We start from the raw sequence: 24674 nt of genomic DNA on the forward strand, positions 1-24674 counted from the left end.
TACCTGATAACTTTATTTTTACACTGATATTTAAAGGTGATCTAGGACAGGGGGCTGCATGGTGGCTCAGTGGGCAGCACTCTTGCCTCTCAGCAGTAGGGTCATGAGTTAGATTCCTAACCATGGTCTTATCTTTGTGGAGTTTGTATGTTCTTCCTGTGTTTTTGTGGGTTTCCTCCAGGTGCTCCAAAAACATACTAGTAGGTTAATTGGCTGTTATTAAAATTGACCTTAGTCTCTGTGTGCGTGTGTATGTTAGGGAATTTAGACTGTAAGCTCCAATGGGGCAGGGATTAATGTGACTGAGTTCTCTGTACAGCACTGCAGAATTAGTGCCGGTATATAAAAATATAGATGATGATGATGATGATGACAAGCCCTGTCCCAAGTATAAATCTGTCCCCACATTTTAAATTTCCCTCCCTCTCCAATGCAACATGGTTTTGCCAAGGTGCAAAGTTACTTCTTTTTTGCTTTGTTCTACTTAATGACTCCTTAATTGGCCTTCTTCTAAGTACAGACCTCAGAATTCACTGATACGCTGAAAAATGTGGTTATGATGGTGTGAGCAACCTCTGCAGTTTTCTGACATCCATACTTGTTTAAGTGTGCTCCTGTAACACAAGTTCACTGCTTATGATATGCTCAGCAAAGTAGACATAGCCCACTGCATCACACACACATGGTATGAAATCAGTTTATCACATAGTTATGACATACTGTGCAGTTGAGGTGTCTACCCACACTGGGATTTCTGTGGCTATCTAGGCCACTTTAGAGATAATTGGTAACAGATCCCTGTCTGTATGGGCCAAAAATATTGATGGTCACAGTCAACATTAAACAAAAAATGTCACTCACTTGAGCTCTTCCACTATGTCACATATGTCAGTGTTTCTCAAGTCCAGTCCTCTATATCTCCTTTGCTTGAGCACAGGTGTATTCACTACTGACTGTCACACTTTAAAATATGCTATGTTAGGGATCACTGAGCACTGGAATTGGGAAACTCTGATCTATGTGATAAACTGATTTGGTAAGCTGACCAGTTGTGCTCCAGAAAATGACAGTGCATAAAGATGAAAAGGGATCTTGGTCAGAAAACAAAGTGGTGCCCTCTATACGGTGAATACTGAACCAGCAGCTAAGTGCAATTTGGGTATGTCTCATTGTCAAACCACACAAGTCACATTGCACTTACCACATTGCCAGCTAAATTACACCTCACCTATTGAACAAGCCACCAATAGTGGGAGACAAAATAGTGAGTACCAACTTCAACAAACCGGTTGATGCGTGTAATTTTCTACACTTTACAAGTAACCATCACTACCCGTGGAAAAAGAATATTCCCAAGAGCCAGGTAGGCAGACTAAGACGCAATTGTTCAGATGATATTGACTGCCAAAGACAAACAAGGGGGTTGTTGGAGAAATTTAGAGATAGGGGATACCCAAATCAAATCCTTCAAGAAGCAGAAACATTTGCTTCCTCTCTTAACAGAACCACCCTTTTAAATATTGAGAAACTAGAAACAAGGGAGTGTAAACATAAGGATACGCCTTGTTTTGTGTCCACTTTTAATACAAAATCCAAACAAATTAAAAATGTACTCTTTTCTAATTTTGGTATTTTAAAACAGGATAATATCCTGAATAGCTGCCTGGAAGACAAACCATTGGTAGTGTTTAAGAAAAACCTGGATTTAGGGAGAATTTTAGCACCTAGTGTGCTTAGACAGAAAGAAAACGCAAAGGAGAATTGTTGGCTCACTAGAAAACCAATGGGTAGCTTCCGTTGTAACAAATCTATTTGTCTCACATGTAAACACCTTATTAATAAATCTAAGGAAGTGAAATCTAACTATCTCAATGTTAACTTCCCAATTAAGGGATTTATAAATTGCAATACAACTCCGGACCTTAATCGATAGTGAAGCTAGGAACGCCGAAAGTAGAAACTTTCCTTTTCACACTAAGTTCCGACCCGACGGAGTTAGCCGGTGCACCTGCGTGGTTGTACGGCCAGAACAAAGTTCCCACGGAGGAGATCAGTGAGTACATTCTTTCTACACAGCGGTACATTCTGCAATACTCACGCCCAGTGGACTTATTCGTTCTTCCCCTTGAGGGATTCAAGGACATCTTACAGACCTGGTAAGGAGCCGTATTATTTATTCATTTCTGCCGGAGGAACTTTTCAATACTTATACCTACCGGGCGGACAAGCTTCACTCTATATCTGTTATCTGCCTAATAGGAACTGCCTATACTCAACCCTTCAGGGATATTGTCCCTATTCCCCGTGATTGGGATTTGGATATGCATTTTGTCCCCCTGGACAGTCTCCACATTTTTACTATCTGGATCCAAAAGTATATGGTTATATTGTACTCTTTATTCCATAAGCACTAATAATACTGAGGAATTGTGTCATTATGACTATTTGATCTGTGTTGATATGTTTTTTATTTTTTACATGTATTTTATGTGATATATTAAATTTATATTTTTTTACACTTGGGAGCTATTGCTCTTCCAGCACCATTATTATTTTTAACCAATTGCAGAGAACCCTAAAAAAAGAAGAAATTTGGGGACAAGTGCATTTGCCTCCCCCCCAGCCCCCCGATCACTGGACCGGTTTATAGTTTTATCATTTCATATTCCATAACTGGTTTTATTTTCTTAAAGTAAATGTATAGTAGATAGAGTCTTTTTCTTGTTTAAAACAGGTTATTTTCTTAGATACATTATCGTGCCCTCGGGAGGCCTGCTAAAACATATTCATCATGCTGCTTTGCTGTGTTTTTGTGGGTCTCCAAGTCACTTTTACACACAATCCTTCAGAAGTGTGTCTGCAGCTCAGACTTCAAACACGTTATCAAACATTTCCAGGAGTTCTACCATGACTTTGCTGTAAGACATAAGTTGAATGTGTTGGCCTTTGCATGAAAATGAAACTGTAATAAACAACAAATAATATGCATATTAAAGCAAAATATTTTTCTAAGGAATTTACAGTATTCAAAGTTGAGACAAAATTAGTGTAAAATAATTGCACAGAATAAAGGTATAGCTGGCAAGCGTGCAAACGTCCATAAATCAGGAAAACATTACCCAAGCTGTCTTTTTCTGTTGGAACAGGCTATAATCATAACTTGTGTTTGTTGAACTCCTATTGAATTTACATCCTCCTTCTAATTTGCATGGAACGCAACTACCATGAGATATTCATTGAACCTGTCCATCTTTTGAAGTGAGAATCACCTTTTTGGACCTAAATTCTTATATTTTCTGCCAAAATTGTTTTCCTTTAGTGTGATGTTCAGGTTTATATTTATAAATTAATCAAATAACACTAAGGGCTAGATTTACTAAGCTGCAGGTTTGAAAAAGTGGGGAATCTGATTGGTTGCTATAGGCAACATCTCCTCTTTTTCAAACCCGCAGTTTAGTAAATATACCCCTAAGTGTGTTAGTTTGGGTCCTAAATCCGTTAAAATATAGGAGTAAGTATAAGGTTTTCCAGGAGTGGATTAGAAGGAATCCCACCTTAACAATTTCTGAAGCAAAAAAAAATGCCACATTACACTTATACTTTCATATACATATAATACTGGTATATTAAAAGCAAAACACATAAGATTGCAGTGTATATTTGTTTTGCCCGAAAATAGTTTACAACTCGCTACAAGTCAACAAGTGTCTGCAGTGGTCTAATGAATAAGCTATGAGCAAGGAAGGTTAGTTCTATATCACCATAAGCTTTTCTCAATAATTATTATATAAATATGAAAACATTTGACTTGATTTACAATTTTTTTTTTTCAAAGTGCAACTGGAGGGTGCAAAATAAATCTTTTTAAAGAATAGGAAGATATAGGACATCTCACCCAGCTCAGCTTCCTATTGTGGTGTGGAAATTGCTGTGCACCCCTCCACACAGTGAGGGATTCTCCTTAAAAGTCACCCTTTTCACTGCTATTGGTTTTGTTTCAATATTCTGTTTCAATATTCTCTTAATAAATTAAGCCATAGAGTCATTATATATAATTTTCTACGGAGGCGTGTGTGTGCAGGGGCAAAACTAGCGAAATGTGGTCCCCAGTGTAGGGAGGAGGGAAGGAGGGAATCGGGGCCCCTGACCCTCTGCATCTGCCATGATGCAGGTCCCATTATCTCCATGGGACACTGGCTGCGTGGTCTCAAGGTTCTGGCCTCTCTGAAACCACCGATGCCCTCCCTTCTGGGGGGATGGGCACATTAGTCGTGCCTTGGGCAAAGCTCCGGCAGATCCCAGGGTTAAAAGGGGCCCCGCTAGCCTTGCGTCAAAGGGGTCTGAAGACTCTTGCCCCTCAAGGGACATTGTGGTCTCTGGGATCGGAGACTAGGGTCTTTCCTCTTTAGAAGAGGGCCAGATTCACAACCTATTGTGCATGTTTTTGATTTTTACACCTTTTTTGCACTTTAGTGCATGAAAGCACTGTTCTCTGGCTTTTATTAAAAAGACATAAGTAAATATGTTTTTTTCATTTCGTTAGAGTATTTTGAGGGCAACTATCCATAGCCTGTTGCAAGTCAGATTTCAATTTGATATCAATATTATTATTATCATCATCATTATATTTATGCAGCCACTGGCAGTGGGTTAGAGAGAAGAAGACTGACTTGCCCAGAATGCTAGGTAAAGTACATAGATATGTAATGTTCATTGCTGTTCATAAACATGCAGTCTAAGTGATTCAGACAACATGTCTTTTTAATAGGGCAAAAAGAACTCAGTGGAGTAGTTGCAATTTCTCCAGACAATCACTCTCTGCCTCCTTCCACCTTCTTTAACATTACCAAATGCACCAGCTGTGATCAATGTTGTAGAGAAGGAGTCAACTACTAATTTTCAATTAGGAGGTAAGGTTATTTGAAATTCCTATTTATTAAAAAGGCAGCATCGCCCGGGTTGCAGGTACAATCAGAGCTGAAACAGTTACCATTGTAGAGGTGCACGACTACTGTGTGCTGTATAAAGTGTGCTCCGATCATATGGATATCTTTCAGTTTCTGATGACTGATGGCCTATGTAAAAGCCTGCAGCTGTGGTTTGCTGGTGCCCATGTCTCATCTCCTAGTAGTAACCTCATTGCCTACTACTGATCTTATGCTTCACAAGTTATATATTACCTAATATTATGTATTAGTAGGAGCAACCTGAATTACTTACTTAGACTTTACATATACAAACCTCCCCTATTTTGCACCAAACTCCATTCACAAATGCACAAATTAAGTTACAACTCCACCCGCATTCGTTTAAGCCCCACTCCTCTTGCTGCCTGCGAATAAAGATGGGTTGAACTTGATGGACTGGTGTCTTTTTTCAACCTCATCAACTATGTTACTATTAATTTAATTAGTTTCTACGAGGAAGTTAGTGGAAACTTAGACCAGGGCAGCACAGTAGATGTGGTCTACTTAGATTTTGCAAAGGCCTTTGATACAGTGCCACACAAGAGGTTGGTTTACAAAATTAGGGAACTGGGTCTAGGAATCAACATTTGTACTTGGATCGAAAACTGGTTAGAGAATAGGGAACAGAGAGTTGTGATAAATGAAACATTTTCTAATTGGTCAAAAGTCTTAAGTGGAGTACCTCAAGGTTCCGTGCTGGGGCCACTCCTTTTTAATATATTTATTAATGACCTTGGTGATGGTTTAGAGAGTAAAGTTTCTATTTTTGCAGATGACACTAAACTCTGTAAGGTAATAAAATCAGAGCAAGATGTAGCTTCTCTACAGAGGGACTTAAATAAACTGGAGGATTGGGCGGCCAAATGAAATATGAGGTTTAACATAGATAAATGTAAGGTTATGCATTCAGGGATCAAAAACAAGAACGCAATCTATAAATTAAATGGAATTAATTTAGGAGAATTTATAATGGAAAAGGATTTGGGAGTGCTCGTAGACAGTAGACTTAGCAATAGTGCTCAATGTCAAGCAGCACCTGCAAGGGCAAACAAAGTATTGCCATGCATAAAAAGGGGCATAGATGCAAGGGAAGACAGTGTAATTTTGTCACTGTATAAATCGTTGGTGAGACCTCATCTTGAATATGCAGTACAGTTCTGGGCACCATTCTATAAAAAAGATAATTTGGAACTAGAAAGGGTTCAGAGAAGGGCGACAAAATTGATAAAGGGTATGGAGTCATTAAGTTATGAGGAAAGGTTAGCCAGTTTAGGCATGTTTACTTTACAAAAGAGGCATCTAAGGGGAGATATGATTACTATGTACAAATACATTAGGGGTCAATACAGAGAACTTTCATGAGAACTTTTTAACCCAAGGACTATACACAGGACACGTGGTCACCCCGTAAGGTTAGAGGAGAGGAAATTTCACAACCAGCAAAGAAAGGGGTTCTTTACAGTAAGTACAGTCAAGATATGGAATTTATTGCCAGGGAAGGTTGTGATGGCAGATTCAATAGATATGTTTAAGAAAGGGTTAGACAAATTTTTAGTGGAAAGGTGTATCCAGGGATACGACCGTTAATTAAAATGTAGGATAGTAGTGGATATAGGGTAAAAATAGGACTGCAATATTGAGTCTGGGGGGATTTTCACGATTGAAACAGATCGGCGGTTGCTTACTCTGGATCAATTTCAAATATAAGTGCAGGATCGCAGGAGATCCAAAATAGGTTGAACTTGATGGACTTGTGTCTTTTTTTAACCTCATCAACTATGTTACTATGTTACTATGTCCCACCAAAATCAGGACAGTCGGGAGGTATGCATAACATATAACTGGAGTCATACAGTAACTAGCTGGCAAAAGCTACCCTTCATATTGGCACAACATATTTAGTATGGTAGGGGAAGAGGGTCCAACACTGGAACCTTGCTGTAGACACTATGGCATTAATCTGGCTTTGGAAGTTTCTAACTGTTTCCCACAGTTTGGCCGATATTTATCAATATGCTGTGATAACTTAGATTTTCTATGGAAAATCAGTTATTGCCACAATTTCTTATTCAAATATTGCCAGAGAAGCTGACACTCAGAAGGCCAGGAGTGGCTCTCGCCAGGCCAACCTTGTACATGTGTGACCCTGCTAGTAGGCTCACACACATGCACAGTGGAACTAAATACCCTGGCTTAGTATATAAAATATAAAAAATGAATACAAATATATACGGTACATATACATTAATAAACACACAGACTCAAGAGAGGACATAAACATCATCCATTATTGATAGGCACCGTGCAGAGGTACATAAAAATGTATATAAAACGGACTTACCAACAGTTCCCACAGGAACAGACCTGCACCTGCAGTTTAATAGGAAGTAAAACGTTTTTTATTTATTGCTGTTATTTAAAAAAAAAAAAAAAAAATAATATTTTGCTTTCCACTAAATCTGGCAGTGCCGGTCTTTTCCTCTGGAAACTGTAAGGTGAGTTTATATACATGTTTTTAATCATTTTAAAATATTTACATTTTGAAAAAATGCTTTATTTAAATAATACGGAATTTTTCCTTTTATTATTTTTTGCTATCGCTATGCTTAGGTGTTGATAGTGAAAGGAAGATTGTGATCCTTGATAAATAGGCGTCCTCATGCTTTGCCATCTGTTTGCGGGTGAGGGCTACAGTTGGTGATAGCACACTGTTAGGCTTCGATAGATTTGGAGAAGCCCTGTCTTTTGTAAACACAAAATTTTCCATGTTTAATAAATACGCCCAGTTGTCACATAAATGCCCTCATTTCCTTATAGCAGGTTATCTGTCTTCACCAGTATACACGGGGTAACAGTGTCCCTCAGCCAGGTGATGACTTTACCACCCTGTCCCTCTCACAGCCAATGTGTCTGACCACTGGCATCATTGATGTTGAAAGTACCCGTGTGAAAGCTTGTGTTCTAAACTTTTGTAACAAGATTTAATTGTTATGTTCTAGGGCATTTCTTGGTCAATAAAAACATATTTGGGCAGATCTCCCTTAGGTTAATAAATATACATATGCAGAATGACTTATGCACCTTTTATTTACTAAGATAAAAAACAAACTGTGCTTCTAAAATATATATTTCAGGTAACATAAGGGTAATTACTAGCTAAATGCTAAAGATAAATAAAAGTACTATGAATTTTCCATTAAGTATGTAAATTAAGATTAAAACACACACACACACACACACACACACACACACACACACACACACACACACACACACACACACTAGAATCCAAAGTAGGGAAGAGGAATGCAATGTATCAGAAGACGTTTTAGACATCCCTAGGATTGGCCTTGTATTTACAATCTGTATTTTTCCATTTTTCACCTCCTTCGACTATTCAGCTGTTACAGTGCACTTAAGGTCATTTAACTTTAATTACAATGTTTGTGTAAGCAGCAACATAATTTATTGGCATTTACATACGTAGAACAGCAGTGAGGGCTCGTTCAAACATATTTGCTGGGAAAATGGGTAAAACGCATGACAAATAGTGCTCTCTGAAGACAGGGTTTAATGATGCATCTTTAGCACATTCTCCCCGTGCTTTAAATGCGTTGTGCTTCTACTAATACAAACTGGTAGCATGCATTAACGCATGATACATAGGTCATCCATCTTTCAAAAATGTTAAAAGTGGCATTAAAGTTTTAGAACACCATGGTGGGAATGACCCATTAAAAACCATACATCATATTTTTAATGCGGATTTCAGGTGTTAGCAGAAAGGCATTAACAGTAATAGTGCTTACCGGACTATATAATTCACCTTAATGCTCATATAGGTTATGTGTAAATATGAGTTCAATTTTCAAAACTTTTCACTTCATTCCACATTAGGTGCAGAATTTTGCACGTTTCTCTGGTGAAATTTGGTCTTTAGTGTCCCCACAAATTTTTCCCTATTGTTTTTGTTGTATCTGGAATTCAAACCACACCACAGTTTATAATAAATTGACCAAAGTCATATTACCTTTATTTATAGACTATAAATTTTTCAGAGAATGAATATACAAATACAGGGCCTTATGTAGAGTTGCATTTACGCTTACAATGTGAGCATAACTTATGTCCCATAGTTTACTATGTATTCAGAGCCACGCGCATCTTTGGGAAATCCACATTTATAAGAGCTCATTCATGACGTGAATAAGAAGATACCAGTGGTACCAACCTGGATATAGGTGAGCAATAAAGAAGGTTTATGAGGGATGTGCTATTACCACAGCTAGTAGATGAGCCTTTAGAGCCAAGCTATCAGAGGTCTTCAGCTTTAGCAACCGCTTTTCCTGTAGAACGGATATTGTTCGGAGGTACTCAGATGCCCCAGGACTTAGGCTCTAGGGTAGTAAAGGCTTATCAGTATAACTGTGGTACAGGATGGAGGTAATCTGAATACTGGAGGCTGATATCTGGGACAGGCCAGGGTTGTGGGTCAGAAGCAATAAATGTGGTCAGGTACAGGCAAATGGTCCAGGCTGGCAGCAATCAACAAGGAGTCCAGATAACAAGGCAAAGGTCAGGGTAATAAGCAGGTAATTAAGGTGCAGGAAGCAAGCAAAGGGTCATGCACAGAGAATCAATCCAAGGTTCAGCAAACTGACAGGAGCAGGCAAGCTAACAGAAACTGAACGCTATAACTGGCAGGGAGGCTAAGCACTCCCTGCCTTAAACACTTAGGGGCCAATCAGGAAGAAGGAGACATAGGGCTGACAATCAGCCCCAGGAGGCTGCTAATTAAAACTATTAAGCTGAAATTGGTCATAGGAATGACCCTGGAACAAGTATGCAACATAATAAATGGCCAATTTTATAAATAACAAAACTTCAACTGGAGTCAAATGCCCCCTCCTATCTCTCCTAAAGTGCCAACATATAAATAATTTTATTCGCCTGTGCACGCGCCCGGATGTGGATCATGCCTGGACTTGGCGCAGTCAGCCGGGAGCATCCCGACCGGTGTCTTGGCAACGGTCGGGTCAGAAGATGAATGACGTCCCGGTCGTCATGGTGACAGCCGGGATGCCGCTGGAGCAGAAAGTCGCGGCGGGTGAGTCCACCGCTGCAGTTCGTGACAGAATGTCTAGGTTTTTTATTTCAATTGAAATATTTTTTAAATGTTGTATGTGTGTTTTAATTGCGTGTTTACATTTTTCCCTGGTGAACTACAGCTACCGGTGGGCCCTGGGCACTAGGGCATGCTGGCACTTGTTGTTCATCAAGTGCCAGCATGCCCTGGTAGTCATGGGTATGCTAGCACCGCACCTGCTGCACGAATGGTAGTTCCGACACTGGTCAACATAGTATGTAAGGAGCATTAATACGCCATTACTGTACTATGCCTATATCCTGCCCGCCCATTACTTCCCCGTTCTGCCCCTCTAAGCATAAATCTTTCTACTGCACATGCTCAGTAAGTAAAAGCGCATTTTGAGCTTATGAATCATACTTACGTCCAACTTTGGTGAACCCCAACAGAAAGTACAAGCAAAAGTTGAACATTTTTTGTTGGAAAACTGAGCCACATAAAACCATGCCCTGATCCTCCATTACCATCTTGCCCATCATTACCCATTTCCAGGATATGGTGTACCTCAAATACTGTAATTCAAGTAATAACATAAAATATATTGTACTACTTGATATAAAAAATATTTATGTATCCTAGCATTTGATTTAGTTTATATGTGTTTATCTATTTGTTGCCTTTCTATGCAGTAATTATGTTTCCATAAGTCCAGTTGCAATGTGCATCCCATATTGGAGTAGAAATAGGTAACTTTCATAGTTTTTTTTCTTTTATGAATTGTATTGTTGTTATAATTGTTATTTCATAGGACATGATGAGTGATGTCAGTAATGATAGCTGTCAAATGGGTTGTTGTGTGATGTAACTAAACAGTGATACAATCATTTTTGAAATTTTCTAAGTAATTATTGTTATTATGAACATTTATTTATATTATTATATGTATTTATAATATATTATTTACAATACTGTGTAATACAGACAGACAGAGAGGTAAGAAGGCCCTGCTCACAAGCTTACAGTCTATGGGACAATGGGATTCTGATACATGAAGCCAAGTTCCACACATTTCATATTGGTCCAGCCAGATTGAAAGGGTAGAAAGTCCTTAACTATGCTTACCATATTTGACCAGTCCCTGTAGTAGGCTTCTGGGCTGACCTGCATGAGTTCATAGTGACTAGTAACATAAGCCTTGGTGGCCATGGGATTATTTCCTAGTGATAGATGGGATATGTATATAACAAGCGTGGCCTCTCCTTACTGATCATAACCAATCCCACTCCTGAAAATTAAGAATCATCCTCATCACCTTGGTACCTAGAGTAATTATGTGTGGTCACAGAATTGGCAGGTATGCCATGCACTAGGGCCCCTTGGTAAAGGTGAGAAAGGCCCTTTGTCATTATAGCATTGCAGAAAGGGTTAGTATGGCAACAACTAATGATTTTAGCATCAGCCACTGTGCTAGTCAGCCATTTTGACTACCATGATTTTGGGGAGCATGGGGTTCCCCAAATAATTGTACCCAGATCTTGCACTGGTCAAATTGAGGATGGTTGCTTTTAGCAGAGTGATATAAAAAAACCATTATAGCCCCTTATCATTATTAATGTCAACTAAGCCTGACTCTTAAAAAAGTATAGTGATTCTACACAGGGCTTCAAAATCAAAGAAAAACCTATTACCGCACCCCTCATTTTAAACTGCCTTAATTTCGCCATCTTCTTTTTTTGATGTCCTCTTACTTCTTCCTGCTCATCATATTTTGTCTTCTTTTCATGTATTCTGCTTATTTGATACACAGTGAGAGATTCTCAGAAGAGAGTATTCTATATACATCTTTCTTTGAATGTTGATTAGTAGAAACTTTTACAGTATAGAACATGGAACACTCATACTTGCCTACTTTGTCAATTTGTCTTCCGGGAGGTCTGGGGACAGGTGGGTGTGTGAGTGCGGTGCTTAGAGTATTGCTTAACTTATTTTGCCCTATACCAACAGGGGGCCGGGCCACAATGACTCATGAATCGCACCACTAAGCCTTGCCCCCTTCATTTAGTTTACCAAACTGTCCAGGATCCGGGAGATTGCCCTGCTGTCTCGGGAGTCCAGGAGGACTCCCACAAATTTGGGAGTCTCCTGGACATTCCGAGAGAGTAGGCAACTATGGGATCACTTAAATATTTTGCAAACGTGTGGGGGTGTTTGTTGGTCTTTTTAATCACATGAATTATTTTAACAAATACATACTAGAAGGAGTCTCAGTGACCCCTGCAAAAATATATAGGTACCCCATTCCCTAGTGACATGGGGTGGAAAAACACATAGCAGTGGCATTCAAAGGGTTACTATAAACAGTGTCAGACTGGGGTAAGAAGGGCCCACTGGGGGAATACAATGGTAAGGGCCCCCTGATATAGGGCTGCTGAACAGGAGTGGCCAACCCCTAGAGAATACTGATGGTTTCTTTGAAAAGTAAGAAATTGGGCATCACATATTAAATATGCATTTGCCTGCATGAGTATTCTTGAATAGAGGTATAATTGGAGGATATTGATGTTTAAAAATATATACATATTAAACTTACTCTCATCTAAGTATATGCACAAGTGGCATTATTTTATTTAGTTATAACTGTTTTCTGTAGATACATTACGTTCAATAGAATGACATCTATTTTTATCTCAGAGTAAGGTCAGCGCTAGAGGATTAAATATCTCTATAGCACCAGTGGTCTATGTATTTTCTACAGATTGACCTCTTCAATTCCCCCACTCGCTCTGCAATACTAACCTTAAGGCTTTGATGAGCTGGGAGTTTATATAGAGAGAATTTCAGCTATGATTCTCACATACATAATCCCTTGGTAAACGCACCACTGTGACACTAGCATGTGAGGTGTGTCTGCAGGTATGTTTGAAAACAAGCACAAGACTTAAGTAGTACTGAAAACTTGCAAGTAAAACATTTCCAGCTATTAAATAAAATGTTACTGCTTCTATAAATAGTTAACATGGTACATTCCAATTCAGACATGCGCAGTGGAACCGGTATACTGCCAGTATGATTGGGAGAAGTCCTAACTCCGGCAAAAACACCCCTTGATGGAGAACGGCGTTATCGGCCAATGATAAAATAGGCCTTTTAGAATTTCCATTGCTGGGTAAGTTTCCTTGGAACCGCGTGCTAATTACACTCTATAAATTGCACTAACATGGAGATCCACTGATCCACTCTCTCTCTCTCATCAGGAGTCAAAATGAAAATTCAGGCTTTGCCAAATTACCATCTTGCCTATTTTAGTAAAAACATTGTGCTAAAATTAAGCCATGTGGATGCGTTATAAGAGATTCAATATGTTAACTTCTGCCACAGTTGGCTGAATGTATTTTATAGGGTTATTTCAATCTTTAATAGCATTTTTCTATTTTTGAAAATGTACAAATATTTTTTAAAATAATGTGCATTGTGGAATGAATGAAAATGTTACTGCAAAGTCCAGCTATACAACCACCCTTTATGAATTTTCAGATATTGTCATCTTGGTACCAAATCCAAACAATAAAAATAATTGCATTTGCTCTGCTACAGCATTTGAATTACCCTTTTGCACTTTTGTAGATGAAGCTTACTGTTTCAGTGACCTGAAAATAACTCCATTAATATTGTGAGAACTCCATTATAAAGAGCTGTCTGGAAAATCTGCTGTTCATGTTACCCTGCACAATGTCTTTTCTCTAACTATTTAAATACTATGCATATTACTAAGCTTAGATGGAACAGTGATTTGATTGCCCAAATACTTCTTTTCATGGGTCTCCTACTATCGCCCCTTTACTGGAATGGAACCCCTGTCACACATTGCATTTTGGTTACTGTTCTTATCCGTTTCCCTTGGTTCTCACTCCCTGCATTCACTTGCTGGTCTGAACTGACCATGCGCACACCTGATCTTATCAAAACTTCCTGCATTCTCTTGCCTGTCAGCTCTGTCTATTTAAAGCACCTGCTTCTCTATCAAGTTGCCAGATCTTCAGGTCTCCTTACCTGTTAGAACGCTGGCTTCTGTCTGCACATCGGTGTTACCTGTTCCACGATCAAGACCTGTGGTATTATTGCAAGAACCTCATGCCTTATCATCAGTCCCATCCTCAAGCTATTCGCTTTCCAGGGATCTCAGTGCATCAGTTCTCTGCAGTTCACCACTTCTCAGTTGGTATCCTGTATTACCTGTTCCACAATCAAGACCTGTGGTATTGTTGCAAGAACCTCGTGCCTCATAATCAGTTCTGTCCTCAGCTATTCGCTTTCCAGGGATCTCAGTGCATCAATTCTCTGCAGTTCACCACTTCTCAGTTGGTATCCTGTGTTACCTGTTCCACGATCAAGACCTGCGGTATTGTTGCAGGAACCTCGTGCCTCATAATCAGTTCTGTCCTCAGCTATTCGCTTTCTAAAGACCTCAACGCTTCAGTTCACTGACGTTCACCTGAACCTCTGCATTTATCATCCAGCAGTTCTGCTCCACTCCACGGTTCCATCTCACCCTGCTCTAATCCCCCTTAGAGGACCGCACGCGCGTATCCCTGGTGAATACCTCTCTACCGTTAGACTCCGCACAGCGGGGTTTCGAGGTCTATTCTAAACTCAAGCTCCATGACACCCCCCTTCACATGCAGCTCACCCCGACCCTACATTTCCTCTGCAGTACTAACATTAGGCTCCAATGAGCTTGTGTTCTCTGCTCTCCTGGTCACTGGTTGGCTCCCCCTGGGTCCTCTCCACTGACAGCATCGCAGTAATTAGTTGACACCCGCAGCGCTTCAGGGTGCAGGGAGCTGGACTTCTCTCAACATTGTCGCTAGATTACATGGTCTGGGCCCTTTCCCACCAACACTTCACATAGGAAGACAGTGTGTCTGCCCCTTTACTCCCTACCCCATGATAATCATAATTGCCCCCTTAGGGAAGGGGACGGGACTGTCCCCCAGGGATTTCCCCAGTAGCCTTGTTGACCAGTCAGACATTGACTATAAAGAAATTCACAGTCTTTTGCTACAAGAGGACTAATTTAAGATCACCAGCATTAAGCTAGGGCCAGTTCCTTGTCCTACCAGCTGCTTAAGTATTAAGTTTGAGTCCTCATTACGACAAGGGGACTGGGTAGCCATTGCCTTGCCAAAATATCACTCTAGGTGGTTATCGGAGGAAACGTTTGTTTGTTTTGTTTTTTTTTAAAAATGGAATCTGTGCCATAAATTAAATGTAATTGTATTCTTCGGTATATGTATTCTCTAAAATATATAAATGATATCATACATGGACACAATGTAACTGTGTTTTTTTTTAAATATTATCACAGAAAAATGATAGAACATTGCCAAGCAATAATTTGAAAAATATCAGCATCAATGAATTTCTTTCAAGAAAAGTATGTTTTGGTATACTGTCCCTTTAAAAGTGGACTATAATTTCTCCATCCACCATTTTTCTGATGTGAACAGGTTCCGAAAGTTTGTGATATTTCTATGTATGGTATATCATTCCTAATTTTCTATTAATAAAAAAACATTTAGAGAGCGCCCTTATCGCCTATTTATCTGTTAAAATAAGCATTTACTGTTGAGGATATACCTTATCTGAGCTGTAAAGCCTGTCCATTGTAGCTATTTCAGTGACACTGCAGAGAAATGTCTGGAGACAGTAACTGGACATTTGAAAGATTGGTGGCAGGAACATCTGCACAGTAGTGAGAGGTAATTAAGTCTAGATTATATTTATGTGTAGTTCCCCTTGAAATGAATGTTTACTTTCTCATCATGCATTCATTTGGCATGCTTTTTTGTTTTAATATTCTCTAGCACCCTTCTTTAAATGAGAACTGGACTTTTATCTAGCCAGTGTGAAGACTTTCTTTGATTTACTCCTACACTGACAAGAAAGGACTAGCACATGTCTTTAGTTTCAGCGCTACCTTTTAAAATGTTGCAATTATTACTGACAATATATTTGACTGAATTAAAAAGAAATGTGAAACGATTGGAGGACTGTGGAACAGTAGCATCTACTGCTTTGATAAAGAAGTTGAATGTATGAACTTTATTTCAAATAAAGTCACATCACTTTATGTTTGTTATCTCTAGTGCAGAATAGAGAAAAGTGAATCCATTTGTTTGAAGTTGAAATTCTTATGAATTTTAAAAATTTGAGCAGTCTGCAACAATCTCTAAATCAGGCCTAATTCAGATGAAAGATCCAGAGAACAAAACTAAAGCAATTTGTATACTCAGTGGTTAACAGAAACACAACATTCATCATCAATGTCCTGTATATACCTTCACCCCTTCAAATCCTCAATCTGCCCCAGGGCCATCGTAATTAATAAGAGTAGGTAAATTTGCCACACCAGTGGTCCCAGTATAAGGGTCAGGGGTACCTAAGACTCCTGCCGATCATATCAAAAGAAATAAAAAATAGATGTACAGTGAATGTTCAAATAAAGTTTAATTCAGTCAAAGATTCATCTATTCAGGATGATGAAATGGAATTCTGGTTACTTCTGGCTACTCATTTGGTTGGTTGTAGTGTGCAGGTGGGAGCTGTTATGGCCATTATGTTATGTTATTATGTTATGGTTATGGTCATGCAAGAACAAGAACCCATTTCAAATGTTCCCTTTCCACCACTTTATCCCATTATAATAATCTGACTTTGCAAAATAAAATCTCTTTTTGCACTGCTAAAATACAGCCATCTTGCGCTGCAAACCCTGGTGGAAATCTATGTGTACTTGTAGAAATAGAGGGCAATATAGATCCAAAGCTGCATTTGCTCTGTGAAGCTGCTGTAATTATCTCATATTATTTTGTTATTTTTTTTCTATTCAGAGGAGAGTTGACAGTTTAAAGTGGAGCAATATACCATATTGTACTTGTGGCAGAAAATGTATGTTGCAAAGGCACCCTTTGGTCAAATGAGCTATCTGAGTTGCAAGTGTGTCAGAAAAGTAGGCATTTTGAAAATTCCCTTGTTGGTGGCATATATATACACACATATATATATATATATATATATACATACATATGCATACATACACATATATACATACATATATATATACATGCCTACACATACACATACATACATATATATGGGGGTACATTGAATTGCGTCATTTTGGCCCCGTCCCCAAGAGTAAAATGACGTTTTGTCGTGGGGGAGCGGGGCCAGAATAACGCGATTCTCGGTGAATCGCGTCATTTTAACAAAGGAATTGCGGGATGCGGGAGAAATTCCAGCTCTCCCGGGAGTCCGGGAGACTGACCTGAATTTCGTGAGTCTCCAGGACGTTCCCGGAGAGTTGGCAAGTATGCTTAACTTACCACTTGGCCAAGCCAGTTTCAGGGTATAAGCGTATGTGTGACGCGTCTTTCCTGTTCCCACATTAAGTGGAACTGAAAGCTCAGACATGGGTTTTCAGTTCCACTAATAAGAAATAATAGTATTAATGATAATAAAAATTATTTTTAAAAAAAGTTTTTAAAAAGAAATATTTTAATACTCTTAACAGTTGAAAAAATGCTTTATTGCATTATTTTTTCATTCATTTTTTTTCTGTTATCCTCATCCTGAGATGGCGATAACGGCAGTACTTGTACCTCTACAATCCTTGTTAAATATGCATCCCCATGGAGAAGCTATCACTGGCAAAACCTGAGAGGTTACCTCTGGTGATATCAGTGCTATCGGCGGCAGCCCCTTCATAAATAGTGCAAATCTCTATCACTGCCAGTAACCTGCAATTCTGTTGCAGCAATTAATTCACCTAATCTGCATGTCATCATATATGGTACTGTCACACAAGGCATTAAAAGACCAATTATAAATTGTATCTGTAATTTGCAGAATAATGCAGGATTCAGTGTCGGACTGGCCTGCCGGGGAGCCGGGGTATCCCCCGGGAGGCCCTGTTGCCTGATAACCCCGCCCTCTTTGTTGGTGAGGCAGAGCAGAGAATTACCGAGTTGCGGTCAGTCTACATATGAAACGGAGACTGTCAAACTAATCCCTGCCTACAGCCAGCACGTGAGAACACTTCCTGCTCCTGAGACAGAGAGAGGCAGAAATGCTTCACAGTGACACAGATCTCAGATTACTCCTTCTGCTGTAGTTGCAGGCGTCCTGTAGTCATAAAGTTGCCGTCCTAACTGCAGTGTGAGTCCGTGTAATCAGTAAGTAATAAATCGTGCAAACTTCTCTAGAGCTCTCCACTGTGTGACCTCGGAGGGAGGGAGATAAATTAGAATGGCTTCATTGCAATATACGTCTTCAGTGCCTCTATAAAAGGATCCTATTGCAGCTGACCAATGAATGGATTCCTAATAAACTAGTAACCAAATTCACTGTTTATATCATGTTCCATGTTTATTTGTTTTCAATCAATTGTGGGACTCTATTCCCTATAGAAGCATATCTTAATCAGAATAAAACACATTCAGACAGTTAGGTCCTTATAGGATTGCATCTGCTATATGCTTTAATATTAATGTTTTGCTTTTGTCCTTTGTAGTGGCATTGGATTATTATTGAGTGTACATTTTGTGGGTAGATCATTTTTTAGAGTCCTGTTTTTATTTGCCAGTGTCTAGAGTGTGATTAGATTTATGTAATATTTTAAATGTGCATATATTTTTATGCTAATAATTTTGTGGTCTCCATAGTGCTTCATGGATATATTAATTTTTAGTCTATACCCTTATATTGTGGGTTTCATATGATGAACGGTTGATCTCTAGTACTGTAGTATAGCATTTGTTTTCTGTGTACACTATGAGGGGAGAGAACACTAACCACAAAGAATGGACAGCACACAAATAGCTGATGATGATTGATTGTATTCAATTCATCCCTCCCCTTTCCCTGTCTCCCCTGTTTCACACAGTGCCCTCCATGCTGCATTTGCTCCCCTTCACTTACTTTCCTATTGACTTCTTTCTTCTCTTCTGTCTTTTCCTTCGCGGCTCCTCACTGCAAATGTCCTCTTTTTCTTTATGGACCATACTAAGGTGCTATACGTTGTCCTCCATGGCCTGACCCCATCCCCTTTAATGACTGACCACAACCCCTCTTACAGTTGGCCACACCCCATTGTAGTGGGCCCCTACCGCTGCATTTCCCCCGGTGGGCCCTTCATGTCCCAGTCCGACACTGCCAGGATTTATGGCATATTTTACAAAGGTGAAAACATGCAGCACAAATTCTCTTTTATGCACCTATATTCTAAACAAGAGTATATTATTCAAAATGAGTTTATTTAACCAAGATCAATGGGCCCAGAGGTTGCATTCAGAGGAGGGGTTCCCTACTTTGCACCAGAGCACGAGTTTTTCTCCCTGCAAGAGGAGTTGATTTCTCCACTGGTTTTAAGGTGGCAGAGGTCTGTTTTATCCTTTTTATTCCATACTGTTTTATACCTTACTAATGGGGCTCAATTTGTATCTTCCAGTTTTACCTCTGCTACATTCGCCTACATTTAATACCTCCACTCCAGGAGATTCCAGAGGGGATATCCAAGGGGCAAGAGGGGGGAACATGGGAACACGATTCGCAGTGTGATAGTGAATTGTATCAGAACAGCCCGCCACCCCACTTTGCAATAAGATTGGATGGTATCTGGGAGGGTGGCCCCAAAATTTCTCTTTGATGCAAACATTATATTTTACAAACTACTAAAATGTAAATGTCAAACAGACTTTCTCATTTTTAATCACTGTAGGTACAAATGTTTCACCAGATTGCCTAGGACAACAGATTTAGGAGTACTTTATTTAATGAAAACCACGATTATACTTTTACTCTGAGATGAATAAGCATCTTGGCAGAAATGGTTTCAACATATATTTAAACTACAATCAATTAGGCCAATGCAGACATTTTCAAATTTTCTTAAAGATCAAAAAATGGTAAATGGCTTCCTGCAACACTCTTATGTATTTATGAATCCTGTGAATTAGTTTGGCTGCCGTTCAAGTACTAAAAATATTTTTCTTCCTCCAACGCACTGGAATAAAGTGGCAACCACTCTTCTAGCTCCACTTGAATATTTTACCTTGAAAATCTATTCCTGTGCTGAGGTCAAAGAAAACCATTTTATTGTTGTTTTATTATTATTATTATTATTATTTATTCATATAGCACCAGCATATTCTGAGCGCTTTACAATTGAGAAGAGACACAGTAACACAACTAGACTGGGTGTTGCAGACAGACAGGTAAGATGTACAAATAAAACAGGGAATAATTACTAATAAAGTGTAATTTAGTCAACCAATCATAACAAACCACATGACCCCACTGGTGACAGTTACACTTTCACTGGGTCCCAGCAATAATAGCATATATCTGCAACAGTGTGGCACATGTGGAATAAAGCACTGCAATTTGTATGCAAAAGTCCTGCACTCATTGTCCATTTGTATGTTAGCATGATCTCAAGCTTCTCTACAGTCTTTAAGCCCAAGACCTGTGTCTAACCACTGGACCACCCCTATTGGGCCACTTTGGTCCATGCGCAGACTATCTGTCTAAAGGTTCTTACCATCATTTCGAGCACCTTGCCTAAAATCTATTAAAATAAACCGTCAACAAGCACTTCTAGATACTAGAAGCAGAAGCTCTCCCATTCAAAGAACTCATACTACAAGGAATGTATTTGTTATTTATTATTAATTATTAATTTTGTATGTTTACACTAATTGCCGGCAGCAATTTTGGAGGAGAAGCAGCCAGCAGCTTGTTACCTGTTGTCAGTCGCCATCCCTGCTGTCCTTCCATGGAGCAGGGACAGTCGCCTGGTAGTCTTTTTTCTAAGCAACAGATACACAGCGTTCCCGGCCTTCCTCGTGCTGCCAAGCGCATACGCAGCAGATCACCCCATTGCTAAGCAACGGGACGCTTTCGTGTTTAGCGGTAAACATATCTGACTGCTCAATCCTTCCTCCTATCACACTCTTCTGCCTCTATTTAAACTCTGCTCTGGCACCATTAAGGTGCCAGAGTATCGGGTCTCCTGTCTCCAGCATTATATTGTATGTTCTTGCTCTCTTGGTTTGACCCGGCTTCCTTTGATTATTCTCTGGATTGTTCCCATTACTACCTACTGTTGTGACCTCGGCTTTCTGAATATTATTCTGGATTGTGCTATTCTCGTCTGATCCTTGTGATCTTGGCCTTTCTGACCTATCTGTGGATCTCCCTTCGGTACCGTCTCCTTCTAATTGGCTTGATCCGGACCATCCTGACTTTCCTCTATCACTACACTGGTAACTGTCTTGGAGAACCGCGACCTGTGTACCCCTTGCTTGCTCAGTAGCATACAAACATACCAGTTAGTGGTTTCTGTACATACAAGAGTCTACAGAAAATATCTGACACCTGTGAATCTGCTGTTCCTCCATATCAGTGATATATTGAGAGTGTTGCACTGGGCTATGATGTCACTGCCAAGCACCACATTCCTACTGTGACAGGAGCAGAATATGCTGCCAGTCCTTCTGCATGCTGAGGAAAAAAGCTTACGCAAGGGAGAGGGAATGGGCATAGTACAGAAGGGGAAGGAACTGTCTGCCAAACCTGCATCCAATGCAGATCATTGTTGTACAGCCACAACTATATTGTAGACCTGTATGTGTTCTGGTCTTCAGGTTTGACCGGTTTTCAGGCAGATACACCAGATATTTCGTTTTTCTTCTTTTAAATATTGATAGTAGATACTATAATTATTTAAGCCTGAAACCATGGGTATGGATAATTGCAAATCAGATTTAAAAGACAGTTTTAAGGTAACACTTAAATATAATAATCTTAGCTTGTTAATTATACGAAATTCACATTATGTAATATTAGGCATAATTAAACAATCTGTTTTATTTCAATGAACACATCCTTTTATGACCAACTTTAAAATTGTTCATGCATAGTTATATAACATTTTTAGAACTATTCTTTCCACTACATTAATGACATTGCATTAAAGTAATATGTTATGTATAGGATACTATTCTAAAGAAAAATGTAATTGTTAAGAATTGTAGGTTCCCCATATAACAGAAGTGACTATATCATCATCATCATCATTTATTTATATAGCACCAACATATTCCGTAGCTCTTTACAATATAACTATAACTATATAACATGCCTAATAGCATTGAGTTTGTCATATCAGTTTCCTAAACCTCTATAGTTTTTAACTTATAAGTGATGATATAGTTTTTGGTTTAGAAGGCTTTCTTCATTTACAAACACTGATGTGAGGATGTTATATTTTTGGGGAACACAAGCATAGACCATAGTTGCCGACTCCCCTGCAATGTAAAGGAGTCGTATGGGAAATTATTGGGACACCAGCAGGTAATTATCCCCAAACACTGCTGCATTTCCTGAATGGGAGGTGTCCCCAGAATAGTGCTCGTCCCACCTGTACCAGCAGAGCACGGTAAGCCCAGTAAACTCGGAAAACGTTTTTGTTATTTGGTTTTTTTTGGCGCAGGGACGTGTCTCCTTAAAATCAATGTACCCGCTCTGAACAGATCAAGTATCGCAATAGGCACAGGGGTATGGGGGAGGAACACAAATTGTGGCCACAGGGTGCTGTAGATCCTAGCAACAACCCTGCCAAGAGCACTTGTTTTTGATCCTAATTTAGCCATGTGAAGGAATAAGGACAGACTTCTTTAGAATGAGAGTTGGTTCTGGGAAAAGTCTATCTGCAAATGAAGGAAAGTCAGCTACTGACCTGTTCATTGTCTATATTTTGTGGGTCATTTGGTTCCAATAAACAACAGAAAATAGGCTAATACCCCAGCTTCCAATTAGCTTATTGTTTTCATTTTGGAAGATTAAAAAAGCATAATAAACAACCTACTATAGAAATATATATTTTCATACTCTCCCATAATGTCCGGGAGATTTCTGCATTATTGGAAGACCTCCCAGACTTTGGGGAGAGCTGGCAATTCTCCTGGTACCCGGTTGCAGAAGCTGAAGATCACATGCACATGCCGGGAACAGTGTACACGCCCGGGACAGTGCACACGACAGTGCCAGAGTAGTGCACCTGAGTTATTGAAGAACCCGCAGCCATCTACAGCAGAAAAGGAGAATTGCATACAAGTATTGTATTAAGTATGTTTGACTTCTTAATTTTTTTAATTATTTTTATTTATTCATTAAAAGGTCCAGAAGGTATAAACATAGTTCCCTACTCTCCCAGAAGGTCTGGGATAATCCCAGAATAAGGTGGGACCTCCAGGACTCACGCGTGAACAGTCAGTTTCTCCTGGAAGGACACATACCTGTCTACAATGTGGTGATGTGCCTTGATGTTTCAAATTACGTCATCAAGCCCCACCCCACCTTGGTGATCACTGAGTAGGCAGAGACGTGATGATGAAATTACCATCATCATTTCCATGTCCACTTGATGACGTGAATGGCATCATCAAATCACATCACTTCTGAACAGAACTATATATATCACTGTATATCAAACTTACTGTAAAGTGTTCATAGCATTTGACTTTTTCCACCAAGAGTCCTATTTCACCTTGATAGAGATAGTCTTTCGTAATAGAGATGGGAGAAACCTTCCAAGGAATGTGAATAGCCTGGGTACTTCACTAATCTGTATTTTATGGGAGGCAAAAAAGAAAACCACGTAAAATCTCGCCTAGAGTTTGACAGAAAAACATGAGGACGAAGAGATCAAGGTTGAACTTTTTGGTCTTGGTGCTAGGTGCTAAGTTTGGTGCAAACCTAACACTGTCTATAATCCCCAAAACACTATCCTTACAGTGAAATATAATGGTAGGAGCATAATGAATTGGAAAACTTGTCAAAATAGAGGGCACAATTGAGGGAGCAAGATAAAGATAAATATTCTGGAGGAAAACCTGTCACTGTCTGAAAGAGACATTGAACTTGGGAGAAGGTTTATATTCCAGCATGACAATGACCCAAAGCATAGAGCAAAATCCACATTGGAATGGCTTATATACCTCTATTCCATTGACAATCCCATCCAACCTGATGGAACATTATCATTATTGTAGAGGAAATGGGAGAACATTGTAGTGTCCAGATGTGCAAATAGATTTACAGCTGTAAATGTAGCTAAAGGTGCTTCTACCGAGTATTAGAAAATGGGGGTAAATACTTATGTAATCAATTATTGGCTATTTTTGTTTGCAATTAACAAAATGATATGGGTTATTCTTGTCTTTTTAATTTGACAGCTTGATCGGTAGTAAGACTTCCACAATAATGTCATTTTGAGTTAAAAATGTAAGAAAGTTAAAATATGAAACCTGCCAAAGGAGGTGTATACTATTTATAGCCACTATACTTTGTACCCTGTGTGTATTTTAATGTAAAACTAAACATGATCAACCTGCATCTTACATGTATTATATTTGTTTGTGTACAGGCAGTAGATGAATACGTTCGGTGCTGCTAACATTTCCAGTCCATAGATCAGCCACAAGAGGGAACTGCATGTTGATATATTGAAATGCATGTTGTGTTACACAGCCCTTAGAAATGTTCTCAGATGGTGCCAG

The 24674-nt window shown here is 39.3% G+C and overlaps 1 protein-coding gene across 9 annotated transcripts in view; it reads left to right on the top strand.

Annotated features, from left to right (window-relative positions):
* MAGI2 (membrane associated guanylate kinase, WW and PDZ domain containing 2) overlaps positions 1-24674 on the top strand; it is a 768432-nt gene that overhangs the window by 81784 nt on the left and 661974 nt on the right. The gene's annotated exons all lie outside the window — the stretch shown is intronic.

The sequence above is a fragment of the Mixophyes fleayi genome, chromosome 4 (assembly GCF_038048845.1).
Source record: "Mixophyes fleayi isolate aMixFle1 chromosome 4, aMixFle1.hap1, whole genome shotgun sequence".
NCBI classification, from domain to species: Eukaryota; Metazoa; Chordata; class Amphibia; order Anura; family Limnodynastidae; genus Mixophyes; species Mixophyes fleayi.